The following is a 13,215-nucleotide window of genomic DNA, read 5'->3' as shown; positions in this document are numbered from 1 at the left end:
TTGAAAAATAATCCAGAAAATTGAAAATTGAACAAAAGCTTAAAAAATTAAAAAAATCGTAAAAATATCTTTAGTCCCGGTTGGTGTTACCAACCGGGACTAAAGGTGTAGCTCCAGACAGCGGCCACATGGACGCCCTTTAGTTCCGGTTCGTGTAAGAACCGGGACTAAAGAGGGAGGCTTTAGACTAAAGGCCCTCTAGAACCGGGACAAATGGTCATTTTTCTACTAGTGCTCTTTGATGAATCCCGGTGGTTGGTTCGCATAAACGTCTCCTTCTAACTCGCCATTCAAAAATGCGGAGTTTACATTCATGTGATGTACCTTCCATGATTCTTGAGCCGCGGGAGCGATGAGTAATCTTACCGACTCCATCTTTGCAATGGGAACGAACAATTCTTCGAAGTCCACACCTTCCTCTTGCACGTACTCTTTGGCTACTAGACTCGCTTTGTGCTTCACAAACCCATCGACATCTTTCTTGATCATAAATTCCCATTTGAGACCCATGACTTTTTCATTGTTGGGAAGATTCACAAGCTCCCATGCATTGTTGTCGTGGATCAACCTCAACTCCTCTTTCATAGCCTGACGCCAATACTCCATCATATTTGCGTTCTCGAATTTCGCCGGTTCCTCGATGCTTGCTAGACACTGTCGCCCATTCTTTTTCACCCTTATCAGGCCAAGCATCTGAAGAGTTGTGTCCGGATATGGGTGTAACACCGGCAGTAGATGATCAGTTGTAGGTGGACGTGTCCTTTCCTCCACTGATGTCGGGGGCAACAACATATCTTCCGGAGTTGCCAAATCTCCTTTTTCTGACGTTTCCAGACCTCTTGATTTGCTTCCACCGATTACTGGACAACCGTACTGGTCACCAGGGGCACACTGGGTATCAAACTTGCATACGTTTTCTAGCCCGCTAGTGAAGCCAGCAACACTAGATGGACCGCAGCTAACTTGTGGCACGTCTCCTTTTACTAGACGTTGCGCATATTGTAGCCCATCCATTACTAGCACTCCATGTGGTAGTGAGCTCGTTGGTGGAGCTGTTGCAGACAGCTTGTAGTGGCCACCACCATCCGGCTTGTCCACTGGATTGTGCATGCCAACGCCGGCGGTGTACGTGCAGCTGCTGCCTTCGGTTGCTGCTGGCCTGCTGCATGCAGCGCCGACTTGGTTGCCGGACGCGCTCGCTGAGCCATCGAGCGGAGAAATTCCACAATGCATTGTGTATATGCCACCGTCGTTTGCTCCGAGCGACATACCTCGCTGCGCGTCTTGGTCTTCTGGCAGAACCACGTCGGTCCGCCTTGTGTAGTGGAGTTCTGGCGCCATGTCATCATCTGCTTCTAGCATGACCACATCATCACGCCTTGTGTCGTGGACTTCTGGCACCACTTCTTTGCCTATTCTTAGAACTAGATGACCCGGTTGCGCCAATGGCGCAAGAAGCCAATTAGAAGCAATGTTAGTGAAGAATAAGTAAGAAATGTAGATGAAAAGATAATGTAATGGGGATTGTATTGCAGATAGTAGAATGACTTAAATTGGTTTACAGATAGTAGAATGACTGATATCAATTTACAGAAATACACTTATATATAGGCAGCCTCACAGCATATTTAGGCATCTTCTTAGTCTGATCATGGTCTTCAGAGGATATGTACGAAAAAGCAGAGTGCCAGTCGTCGGATAATGCTTGCATGGTAGACTTCCACACAGGTACTTGAAGGCCTATAAAAGGTGTTGGTTCCACTCTCAGACCATTTGGAGTAGCCCATATAGTTATTATCTCCGGAATATCTTTGCTTTCATTGGTCCATATGACACACTTGTAGAACCATATATCAAGGAAATCTCATTTTTTCAATAACTTCATGTTTGAGCAAGCCCAAAGACCATGTCAAACCCGAAGTGTTTTGAAATAATTTGACTTCATTAGTAGAAGTAGGTTTTAGCAACCACTTAGGGTACTACTTCAAACCCTTTAAGATGAAAAATGAAGGATCTTTGAAAATGTATACTTGAGCATGCATATTTTGTTATCTTATTCATGTAACATAGCTAGAGCCAAGTGGCGCAAGGTCCAAATTCAAATCCAATGTGTTTTGAAACAAATTGTGTTTCTTTAATAATTTCAAATTTTAGAAACCATTCAGGTGCATAGTAAGAATCAACTAAAAATGAAGTATTCAAACACCATTTTCGACTATTTATGCATATGGTCATTACATAGACAAATAAAAGAGGTTAGTGCCATAGGTAAAATGTACACCTAACATAATAAAATTTCACGTTTCATGGAACTACACTCCTTGTGAAAATAACAAAGTGTAGTATTGCTAACAAGCACAATGAAGGATCGGAGCAAGCAAAAAAGTTGGAAACTCAGGCAACATAGAGGTTGACAAAAAGCTCAATTTTTGCATATACATACAGTACATGTCACATTCAAAATTGAGATATACTGCAGATAACACATTACATCATCAGTATCAATCATGTGGGTTCTACTTTGCAATCACACGATTCAGACAGTTGTAAACATTTGTGATCACGATAGTGTGGTAAGTGTACATATCAATTATGTATCAGGAAAAGAATCTAGCATTAGTTCCCACTTCATTCAGAAACACATAAAAGGGCTAACAGACAGTTATATGTCCACCCACCACTCCTAGCTGTGACTTCCTGAAAGGAATGGGAATAAAAAAGACATTACAGCCTCATGTCCCTTCCTTCTTCGGCTGTTATATTCGGCATGTTCTTACCTGAAACTACACTTACAATTATTTTTCCATGTTACAAGCCCATGAATTCCTCACCTGATAGATAATAATAGTTTCATATTCCAGTTTCTCAATGAGAAATGCATCAAACAAAATAAAGATGAGCATATATCTTCATATATTAGAACTTTGAATAATTAGACATAGAATCCTCTAAATAGAGGCGCTCATATTAAAATAAATAGAAACAATACTATTTTCTTAGTACTATTTGAGAATATCCATTTTTAGCAGGTTATTGCATGGTATGGAAAATTTCATAATGGAGACATAACCTACTCTAGAAACCCATCACGGCTTACATGTGCACCCTCGCACAAGTAGTCAAATACTGAAGCACATATTTTTAGCAACTAATATGAAGTATCAGTATCAGTCTCAAACCACAAAGCCACATTATTTTATTTGTTTTATTTGGTAATAATGCAATATCGACAAAAAGCATCTAGTTGACGTCGTTTACAACATCTGAATAAGATCTATCAGAAACTTTGCATGTTTTCTATGGATATTTAGCTCTGTACTAACATGGTTCAGCCAAGTGAACTAATCACAGTATTGACTCACCTTTTTAGGACTGAATTTCAGCTTGTATCTAGACAAGTTGTGGGAAAGTCCCAAGCTCCTCGGACCAAGGTCCTGTGTGCCCAACCAAGATATAAGCTCACTAAGCTGATTTATGAGCCCTCTCATTAGCTCCATCACATCACTATTGTGAACGCAGCCAATTTTCTGCAAAAGCACATAAAACCTGTAAGCGGAACTGGTAATTCTACAGGAACAGCGCAACTAAGGAACCTAACTGACCAACTTCTCTTTTATAGCATTTCCAAGTTTAGAATCAGCAATAGTTAATGTTTCACCATCTCAATGCTTCAGCTCAAGCAACTACAATAAAGTTATACTGTGTGAGTTAGATTGAGTTAGTAAATGAAAGTATACAAAATATAAGAAACATGACTGAGAGGCATATGAATTATCTCGGCAGCTTGTCAAGCACATTATATCGCCAACAAAAATTACAATGGATATCACCAGGAAGAAGCAGGTCAGTGTCCAACTAAACCATTCATCCTCTCATTATTTTGAGCACATAGGCTGACAAAAAGTAAGTGCAGTCATGAATAAGCTGATGGAAAGTCCAGTATTCTAGGTAATCCACTGCGCAGACAAGATATCATCTATGAGCCTGCTTAAGTAAGTTCAGTTGTGGAGTGTTCCTTGTGCAGTTCATAATAGAAGAAGAAAATACAAAACATGGTATCAATGGTAATGTGATATTTTGAATACTTAATTAGAGGTTAATGAGAATTAACAATTAGTGATTACAATTATATGAATAAGTTCAGTTGCAATTGAAGTCATTTTTGTTTGATATGAGGGTAAAGTTAATTCAGTTGGGGATAGGTCACCATGTTGGCTGGTCAATTATGCACACACGGAAAGGGATGAAATATCTGAAAATGTAATAGTTACAGTGAGGACTCAAGAAAAATGTACATGTCCTCCTCTTTTTCTTGGTTTCTCATACATCTCTCTCTCTCTCTCTCTCTCTCTCTCTCTAGAACTGGCCAGTAAAATAAAATCCTTTTTATTGAAATCTCAAACATGTTTTGGTTATTTCTGCAACAACAACAAAGTAATCACTATCAAAGAAGAGAGGGGGTGGAGGAGCTACCATACCTGTAGATGGGCTGGTGAAGGTGAAGTCGCTGGCAAGATGGTGAGGTCGCCGGCAAGGAGACCCAGCTCTTCCCGAAGACACCGGCTCCCACGTGCTGCTGGGATGGGGGGCGCCAAATCCACAGAACGCCACCCTCGCTGGATGTGGCCACCCCATGCTGTAAGCCTCCGTATGCAACATCAGTAGTCTGAATATTCATCAGGTAGAAAAAAGGCAAATGCAGAGGAGTTTAGACTTACCTACCAACACCATGGTCTACATACCCAATTGATTAACTATCTCAATCAGCATACACCCAAATTAATTAATTGGATTCTATTCGTTGCGGAAAGGGAAATGAACAAGAACAAGTCAACTGCTCCATCTGTGTTCTGCCTTCTGCTTGGGCTCCTTTCTCAATCACCCACTACAAAAGTAAGAAATATTTTCGCAGAAGGCATGAAGACGATTAACAAGCCAAGCAAACAGTAGCAGGCACACTAAATAGTGATGTGTGGAATTACCTGTCACGAAACGAATTTACGTCAGGGATGTCCTCATTGATATACCAAAAGCAGGCCAGGCTACCAATGAGCCCCTTGTACCTGTCGGAAAGAAACAATAGGGAATAAAATATCGAGGACATGAACAGAAAGAATCAAGAGTGTAGTATAGGAAGCATCGAAATAAATGTCCCAAAAAATAAATGTCCCAGCAAATGACTGAAGCTTATATGCACATAGCAACATTAAAATTTGCAGGTATTTCTTGGTACAGACCAGACCTACGGAATCTATAACAAAGCATGATTCAATCTATTTCTGCACATGGAAATGAACACCATAACGAGAAGGTCAAGTCTATACCATCCCATTGGTTGACAAACTATATCGCAACCTCTGAATCAGACGGACACCATGCAAATGCGACAACAACCAATCATTGAATCTAAGCTTGCAGATACAGTCACACATAGATCGCAAGAGTGAAAGAAGGGATATAATACCTCTGGAGATTTGCAACCTGATGCTCGACAGTCTCAGCCAGTCCACTACAGGGCATCCCTCAGCAGCTCTGTAGGCATAGTTTCATTTTGTGAAAGATGGCATTTTCCTATAAGGTTTTAGAATCCATACCAATATGGAAAAATCGTGACTGTGAAATCTCGCTGCAGTTGCCGAGACCATTGCGTAATGCATCTTCTATAAGGTACCAAACAACATGGATACTTGACCTTATGTTCCTAAAGAAAGGAAATTCGGTACTATCAAAATCCTAAAAACAACATCAGACCAGTGAATGGGATTGAAACAAAACCTAAGCAATCAAATCTTATCAAACTCTCATGCATACCCTTTGAGAAAGAAAACCGTATATCTTCAGCCAAAGCAAACAATTTTTGTTGCTTAGGTTCTATCTCAAACTAATAATATTTAGAATTTGTAGCCAACTCATTAGGATCAGGTTATCTTATCAGTATTTATCCAGTGGTATAACTTGAATATGATTATGAAGGGCCTCTGGAGAGGCCAATGTGTACTCATTACAGAATTAGTTCAGGAAAAGTAAGTTGAAACCAATGGAATACAATTGTATCACTTCACATACACCAAGAAGAGCATAAATGAGTAAACGAATAAACATTTGCTCAAGGAGACCAGATCCAATGGCTAAGCAGCTGTAGCATAATAGAGCATAGTATTTTCATTACCTCCCCTATTTCTGGCATCAAAGTCATTTGCCCTCCCTCCTCTCCAAGAAGCAAGGACACAACCAACAGTAGCAAAGGACCCCTGTGAAAGGCAAAGAAAAAGAGTCATACTGGCTTGAACCAATCAAACATAAGAAATGCAAGCAGCTAACCAAGGAAGAACACCTAATTGTGAGTGTGTTTTACTGATAATCTAGATCAAACATTGTTAAAGCAACAACCTTAAACATTACATTGAAGCAACAAATAGAAAGTGCCTACATGCTAAACAACGGGACCACTTAGCTTGATGCGGAAATTAGAGATATTAGATTTTGAAACTCCGCAAGCTGTGGTCATGATCTGAAAATTAGGACTAAAATATAATTATGAACATGCATATATCACACTTGCAAAGAGAGAGACAAAGTGCAGTTATAATTATGAACACACATATATAACTTGTGACACATGACAACTGCAACACCAAACAAAAACATGGCTTATTGGTTACCTATTTTGAATTTCTATCATCTCAAATCTGTACAGAACACAAAATTTTAACTCCATGAGCCACCATTGTAACCATTTACCACATGCGTCCCGCCATAATGCCATGAACTAAATTAAGGCATCACCTGCTGTAACACATAGGGGAAAAATACTCAGAGTTGAACATGACTGAGCATACATATACAATGCATACTACTGATATTTATCACAGTGGCTGTACCCATTTCTTTCAAGTAATTTTCTTGTCATACTGAATCTACAATCTGACAAAACTGCTTGAGTGTACTGAACTTGACTATACACATGTGTGATTTAACACTAACTTTACTACGGGTTTGATTCAGTTCATCATCATGAATTTGGTTGCCACTATACACAGCAGCCAGACGATCACCAACTATTACTATGATTAGCTTTAACAAGGGGACAAATAGTTTAAGTAGTGGTTAGCTCAACAAGAATCTAAACAATCCATGGCATTCATCTCCTAAGACACATCCAATAGTTGTGAAGAAACAGTTACATCAAGGTGGGGATTGGAACAAGGACTGAGAGAGATGAGGAACATACCTAGTACAAATACAATCTCGGTCCTTTTTTCTCATCGTTGATTACCACCGTTGCCATTACGAACACCTACAAAATATGTGTTCTCAACTCCTGAATATCCCACGAGAAATAGAAGCAATGAAAAAGATGAAAGTGGACTTAAATTCAAAGAGATGGAGAGAGAGAGAGATCACCTTGTTCTTCACCAAGCTCTTCCTCCAGATTCATCCCCTTCTCTTTTTTCTTAGATCTGCACACATATGTTCAAAAAAACAATAAATCAAGAAGTAAAAACTGGGGAGGAAGATGACTCGGACGCAGATGGACAACCTAGACTGGGGACATGTGACGACGGCCAGCACCGCCTGGAACTCCGACCTTCCTGCTCCTTTCCTCATACCAGCGCCTCATCCTCCCTTGCTCCATGCCCACCACAAAGACCACGCCACCCTGCTCTCCTATGGCGGCGACCTGCGCCTGATCCAGACGCACGGCGCACGGCAGCAGCGGATCCAAAAAATAGCCACCCCAAAACTAACCTAAACATCAAATCAATTAGGATTACTGCCAAGAATTAGAACAAGGAAATGCAAAGAAGAAGGCACATACATGGCTGAGGGTTGAAGATGTGCGAGCTCTCGGCAAAGGTGGCCATGGAAACACCTCCGCCCTCCCGTTCGTCGTCGCCGGCCATGACGACCTGGACAAGCTTGTCGCCGTCGCCGTCGCCGTCAGAGAAGCTCGGCTCCACACCAGCAGCTAGAGGGCGCCGACTTGGGGGAGCTGCCGGCGAGGCTCTGGCCTAGGTCGGAGAGGCAAGCAGGGGATCCGGCATCGAGGAAAGAGGAGATGAGGGGACGAGCAGGGAGAGGGACGGGGCGGCGTGGGAGAGAGGAGGGAGCGAGCGAGGAGATAAGGCGGCTGCTTTACTTTTTCCTTTTACCCCTCGTCCGTCTAGGGTTTCTTGCTTTTGTTACGCAGAATTGAAGGAAAGGCACGTCATTCTTTTGACCCACACATAACGAGCGCCACTTGTCATTCGCTCTTCAAACAACCATGGACGTGAAAAAAAAACCGACGGCCCACCACACACCAGCAGCCAAAAGGGAGCTACAGGGAAGGAATCCAGCGGCCGAACGAGCATCGCGCACGCGGGGGCGCTAGAATGGCGGGTAGTGTAGGAGCCTTTATATGTTAGATTCCTGAACTACTCTTTCGACCACAACTGGCCTTTCTCGGAGGCGCCACACAAAGACTGCTTCTCCATGGCCGCACACACGCAGCTATCGTCGCATCCGCTCCAGCAAAGTTGGCACTTACGTCCATAGCACTGACATAAGTGTCAGAATCATTCCCCGCATCTGTAGCTTCGACACAGGTTTCCGAACCACGATCATGATGGCAAACTTTTTCTTCCGCAAGCTCGACAATTTCTTTAGTAAACGCTTGAGAGTCTGGATCCTCCTCGTTCACCAGTTTACACATCAACATCATGTCACCATCATCTCCTTGCCGGGAAATGAGTGCCTTCTGCTTTGGTGCTTCCTCGCAGTCAGCCTTGAAGTAACCGAGGAGGCCACAGTTATAACACCTCACTTTCCTGATGTCAAACTTTCTCCTCGGTGGTGGTGCAGCCTCATTATCTGAGTCGTCGTCCGAGTCAGCGAAGTTCTTTCTCGTCAAACGATGCTTTCCCTTCTTCTTGTTGTTGCTCTTGGACCTGCCTGGCTTTTCAAGGGCGATCCACTGCGCCTTTGTGAGCATCACAACCTCGTCGTTCCTCCCGTCCCCAAGACTGTACCGCATCCGCTCATCATGAGCCTTGTACCGTCCGACAAGATCGTCGATGGAGAGAGTCGCGAGATCGACGCACTGCTCGATCGCTGTGACAATTTGCAGGTACCGGGGAGGGGCCGCGCAAGAACCGTCGGACAACCGAGGTCTCCGTAAGGTTTTCTCCAAGAGCTGAATCCGATTGATGAGAGTAGCTACCCGTGAAGCGAACGCATCCACGGACTCATTGTCGCCCATGACCAAAGTCTCGTAGTTCCTTAGAAGAGTTTGAAGATTGGCTTGCTTGACGCGGGTGTGTCCCTCGAACAAGAGTTTCAGCGTATCCCACACCTCCTTCGTTGTTGCTTTGGCAATCAGGTGCTGGAGGACATCCATCGGCATCACCGAATAAATTGCTGACGCCGCCTGCCAATCCTTTCGGTGCTCGGCTCCCTCCTTTTTGAACGCGTCGGCTTCGGGATCCACCGCGTCCCATAGCTCGTTGACGCGGAGACAACACTCCATGAGGGCCTTCCAGACCCTGAAGTTCTCGCAATCAAACCGTGGATACGATGAACTCACCGGAGCAGCAATTACTTTAGCCGCACCGGAGTACTCCGCCAGCTGCTTGGTCTTCTCGTCGCCTGCCATGATTCTCCGATACTAGAAGATCAACCTTGCTCTAGATACCAATTGTTGGCCCAGACCCGACGCCGAGTACTTTCCGGCGACGGCGACGAACGACGATGAACGACGATGAAACAACCAACGCTGGCTACCAAACTCGACGAAGTTCCTTTATGCCGAGATGCAACGCACCGTAGAGCTAGCTTCCGATTTGTTGTACACGCTCGTACTCCCTCCGTCCGAAAATACTTGTCATGAAAATGGATAAAAAGAGATGTATCTAGAACTAAAATACATCTAAATACATCCCCTTTTATTCATCTTGATAACAAGTATTTCTGGACGGAGGGAGTATACAACAACCAAGGATCCGATCGATCGGCCGGAATCACACGTACACACAAATCGCCGGATTGATAGACACAGGCTCGTGTCGAGCCTGTTATCTTTTCTATTGATTCCACGGTACAAGGATTACAAGGGGTAGGTACTTGTATATATACTAATCATAGCTAGCTCTATACTAGTACTAATCCTATTCAATGTCCAACATCAATTCTACACGGAAACAATACACACATGTATACGTAGCAGACACGGACACGGACACAGACAGGACGTTGGGTTTATTCCGACAGTCGCCAGGCCTTTAGTAAAGATATCAGCGAACTGAGTAGAAGTAGGCACGTGGAGAATGCAAACTTGACCGAGAGCCACCTTCTCTCGAGCAAAATGGATGCCGATCTCAATATGCTTGGTGCGACGGTGTTAAACCGGATTCCTTGACATGTAGATAGCTGAAATATTATCACAGTAAACAATGATAGCTTACTCAATAGGACGGTGTAGCTTTGACTGCAACTGGCGCAACCAAACCGTATCAGCAACCGCATGAGCCACAACGCGGTACTCAGCTTCAGCAGACGAGCGGAAGACCGTAACCTGCCTTTTTGAAGACCAAGATCCAGATGTGAACCTATGAGTATCTGGACAACCAGCCCAGTCTGCATCAGAGTAAGCTGTCAAGGAGATGGGAGAGGATTTGTTGATATGAAGACCTAAGTCTAGTGTGCCTTTGAGATATTGAAGAATACGTTTGACATGATTGTAGTGTGGAATACGAGGATCATGCATGTATAAACAAGCTTGTTGAACAACAAAAGAAATTTCAGGACGAGTAAGAGTGAGATACTGAAGTGCACCGGTAAGACTACGATAAAGAGAAGGATCAGAGAAAGGATCACCGTCGGCAGAGAGTTTGGAACCTGTATCAACAGGGGTACGAGAAGTTTGACAATCAAGCATACCAGCACGAGAAAGAAGATTCAGAGTGTACTACCGTTGAAACAAGAAAAGAGTAGAGGAGTCACGGATGACAGCAATACCTAACAAGTGGTGAAGAAGACCTAAATCTGTCATAGAAAATTCGTGGCGAAGAAGAGAGATAATATGATTGTCACATCCCTAGTTCTGACAATGCCTAGTGCATGCATTAGAGTGTTACATCATGTTTAAATTTCATTTAAACCTGAGATGGGGATTGACTAAGCCCTAGCACCAAATGAATTCAACTAGGGTCAAAATAAAACCTTTTTCATTGAACTCAAAATGTCCTCTAAAAATGTTCAACATTTCTGGTTTGAGGTGGAAGCATCTACCAAAAATGGTTTATATTTTTGCAGGACATATTTGGTCACTGAATTAAATCATATAGTATTTTCATTTGGGCATTTAAATGCTATTAAATATTTCAAATGCTCAAATAATCATAAACTAAAATGTTTACTGTTGGATATATTCTAAACAGTAGCCATGATTAGTTTCATGATTTTTGAAAGTGTCTGAGTATTTTTAATAAAGCCCTAAATTTACAGAATAATAGAAAACTGAGATAATTAGAAAGAGAGAGAGAGAAAGACCCGCACCTGGGCCACTTACCTGTAGCCGGCCCAGCTGCACCGGCCCAGCCCACCAGCGCCCTCCCTGTCGTCTTCCTCCTCGGGACAGTAGGACAGGGGCGTGTGCCCGCGGCGCGCACGCACGCGCAACGCCACCTCCTGCCTGCCTGCTGCCACTCCGACGCCGCTACGGATGCCACGCACCCCCTCTCCCTTCTCCCTCTCTCCCGCGTCCTCATCCTCTCCCCGGAACACTCTCCCCCCCTCCTCTGTTCTCCTCACCGAGCGGAGCCCGTCGCCGCCGCTCGCCGTAACCACAGCCACCGCCCTTCCCTCGCTCCCCCGACTAGCCCAGAGGCTCCGCCTCGACCCCCTCCTTCCTCCCCACCGACCCACGGCCCTCCGGAAGCCCTGCAACGCCGCCACCATCGCCGTTCCGTCGCCGGCCACCGAAGCTCACCGCTGTCGATTCGCCGCCTCCGACGCCTCCCCGAGCTCCCCGAGGCCACCGATGCAACCCCTGTGAGCCTCTCTTCCTCTTCCCCCTTCCCTCAAGCTCGCACTCATCCCCTAGCCTCTTCCTCCACCGCGGCCGAGAGTTTCTCGCCGCCGGCCATGGCGTGGCCGTGGCCACAGCCACCCCAGCTCGTATCCGAGCCCACTGACGTGCTCACCGCGATCTCAGGAGTCCGTAGCACGCCCCAGCTCCTCCTGCCGTGCTCCCTAACCCCGACCCCGAGCTCGCCCGAGCTCCGGCCGCCGCCGAGGTCGACGCCGTGCTCAACTCCGGCCACCTCGCGGCCTCCCGTCCGTTCCTTTGGATGCGTAGGAGCAAGAGCTTCTCCCCAGTGCCCTCAGCGCGCCAAACCACCGCTCGTAGCGCCAAACCCGCCACCACCCGAACTCCGGCCGCCGCCGTCGTCATGATTGCCGTCGCCTCCGGCCACCCTAGCTTCTTCCGTTGGCCCTGTTAGATGCGCGCGGGTCTGGGCATCCCGTAGAGCCCCTCCGCCGCTCTTTTGGTCATCGGAGGGCGAATCCCGACGCTCTCCGCCGTCCCTGGCCTCGCCGGCGACGAGCCTCGGGTCAACTCCGGTGAGTTTGACCCGGGTTTGACCCCCTCTCTCTCACTGACCTGCGGGCCCCGCCCGGCTAATTAGGTTAGGTTAGTTTAACTAAGCTAGGTTAGTTTAGTTAGACGCTGACACTCGGGACCCACCGGTCAGGGGTTGACCAGACTGTGCCACGTTGACCTGCTGATGTCATCATGACATCAGGCTGACGCAATAAGTATTTTCTGGATTTGAAAATATTCAGGAAATTCCAGAAATTTGTATAAACTTCTAAAATTCATAGAAATTCAACCGTAACTCCAAATTAAATAATTTATATATGAAAAATTATCAGAAAAATTCAAGGAATCCATCTGTACCATTTTCATGCATGTTAGAACAACTTATAGATGCTGTTTAGCACAAATCATACTAATGGCATTTAAATATCCACATATGGAGTTTGAATTTGAATCTTGGATTCAAACCAACTTCATTTAATCTGGTTTTAGGTGCATTAGCCCAAAACACATTCATATTGCCATGTCATAGCATGCATCATATTGTGCATTGCATTGATCGTGTTTTTCTGTAATTGCCGGTATTTGTCCCCTCTCGATAGACGTGATACCGATGATGTGATCGTTGACACTGA

General features: G+C 44.9%; 1 long non-coding RNA gene across 23 annotated transcripts; it reads right to left on the bottom strand.

The window, feature by feature from the left end:
- Positions 1 to 1,510: 1,510 nt before the first annotated feature.
- Positions 1,511 to 8,151, bottom strand: LOC123103639 (uncharacterized). 23 transcript variants are annotated; one of them, XR_006449904.1, is made up of 14 exons: positions 7,820 to 8,148; positions 7,541 to 7,749; positions 7,405 to 7,460; positions 7,232 to 7,297; positions 6,663 to 6,789; positions 6,170 to 6,511; positions 5,465 to 5,701; positions 4,983 to 5,063; positions 4,719 to 4,885; positions 4,479 to 4,636; positions 3,603 to 3,683; positions 3,363 to 3,527; positions 2,778 to 2,831; positions 1,511 to 2,697 (listed from the first exon to the last, which is right to left on the bottom strand). It is a non-coding gene; the product is annotated as an uncharacterized lncRNA (long non-coding RNA). The 23 variants fall into 23 exon arrangements; XR_006449906.1 differs by having other exon boundaries at positions 1,511 to 2,783; XR_006449905.1 differs by lacking the exon at positions 2,778 to 2,831 and having other exon boundaries at positions 1,511 to 2,777.
- Between the last annotated feature and the right edge of the window lie 5,064 nt (positions 8,152 to 13,215).

The sequence above is a fragment of the Triticum aestivum genome, chromosome 5A (genome assembly GCF_018294505.1).
Source record: "Triticum aestivum cultivar Chinese Spring chromosome 5A, IWGSC CS RefSeq v2.1, whole genome shotgun sequence".
NCBI classification, from domain to species: Eukaryota; Viridiplantae; Streptophyta; class Magnoliopsida; order Poales; family Poaceae; genus Triticum; species Triticum aestivum.
The sequence above is the reverse complement of the archived record's forward strand: the minus strand, read 5'-3'. Positions and strand labels throughout refer to the sequence as shown.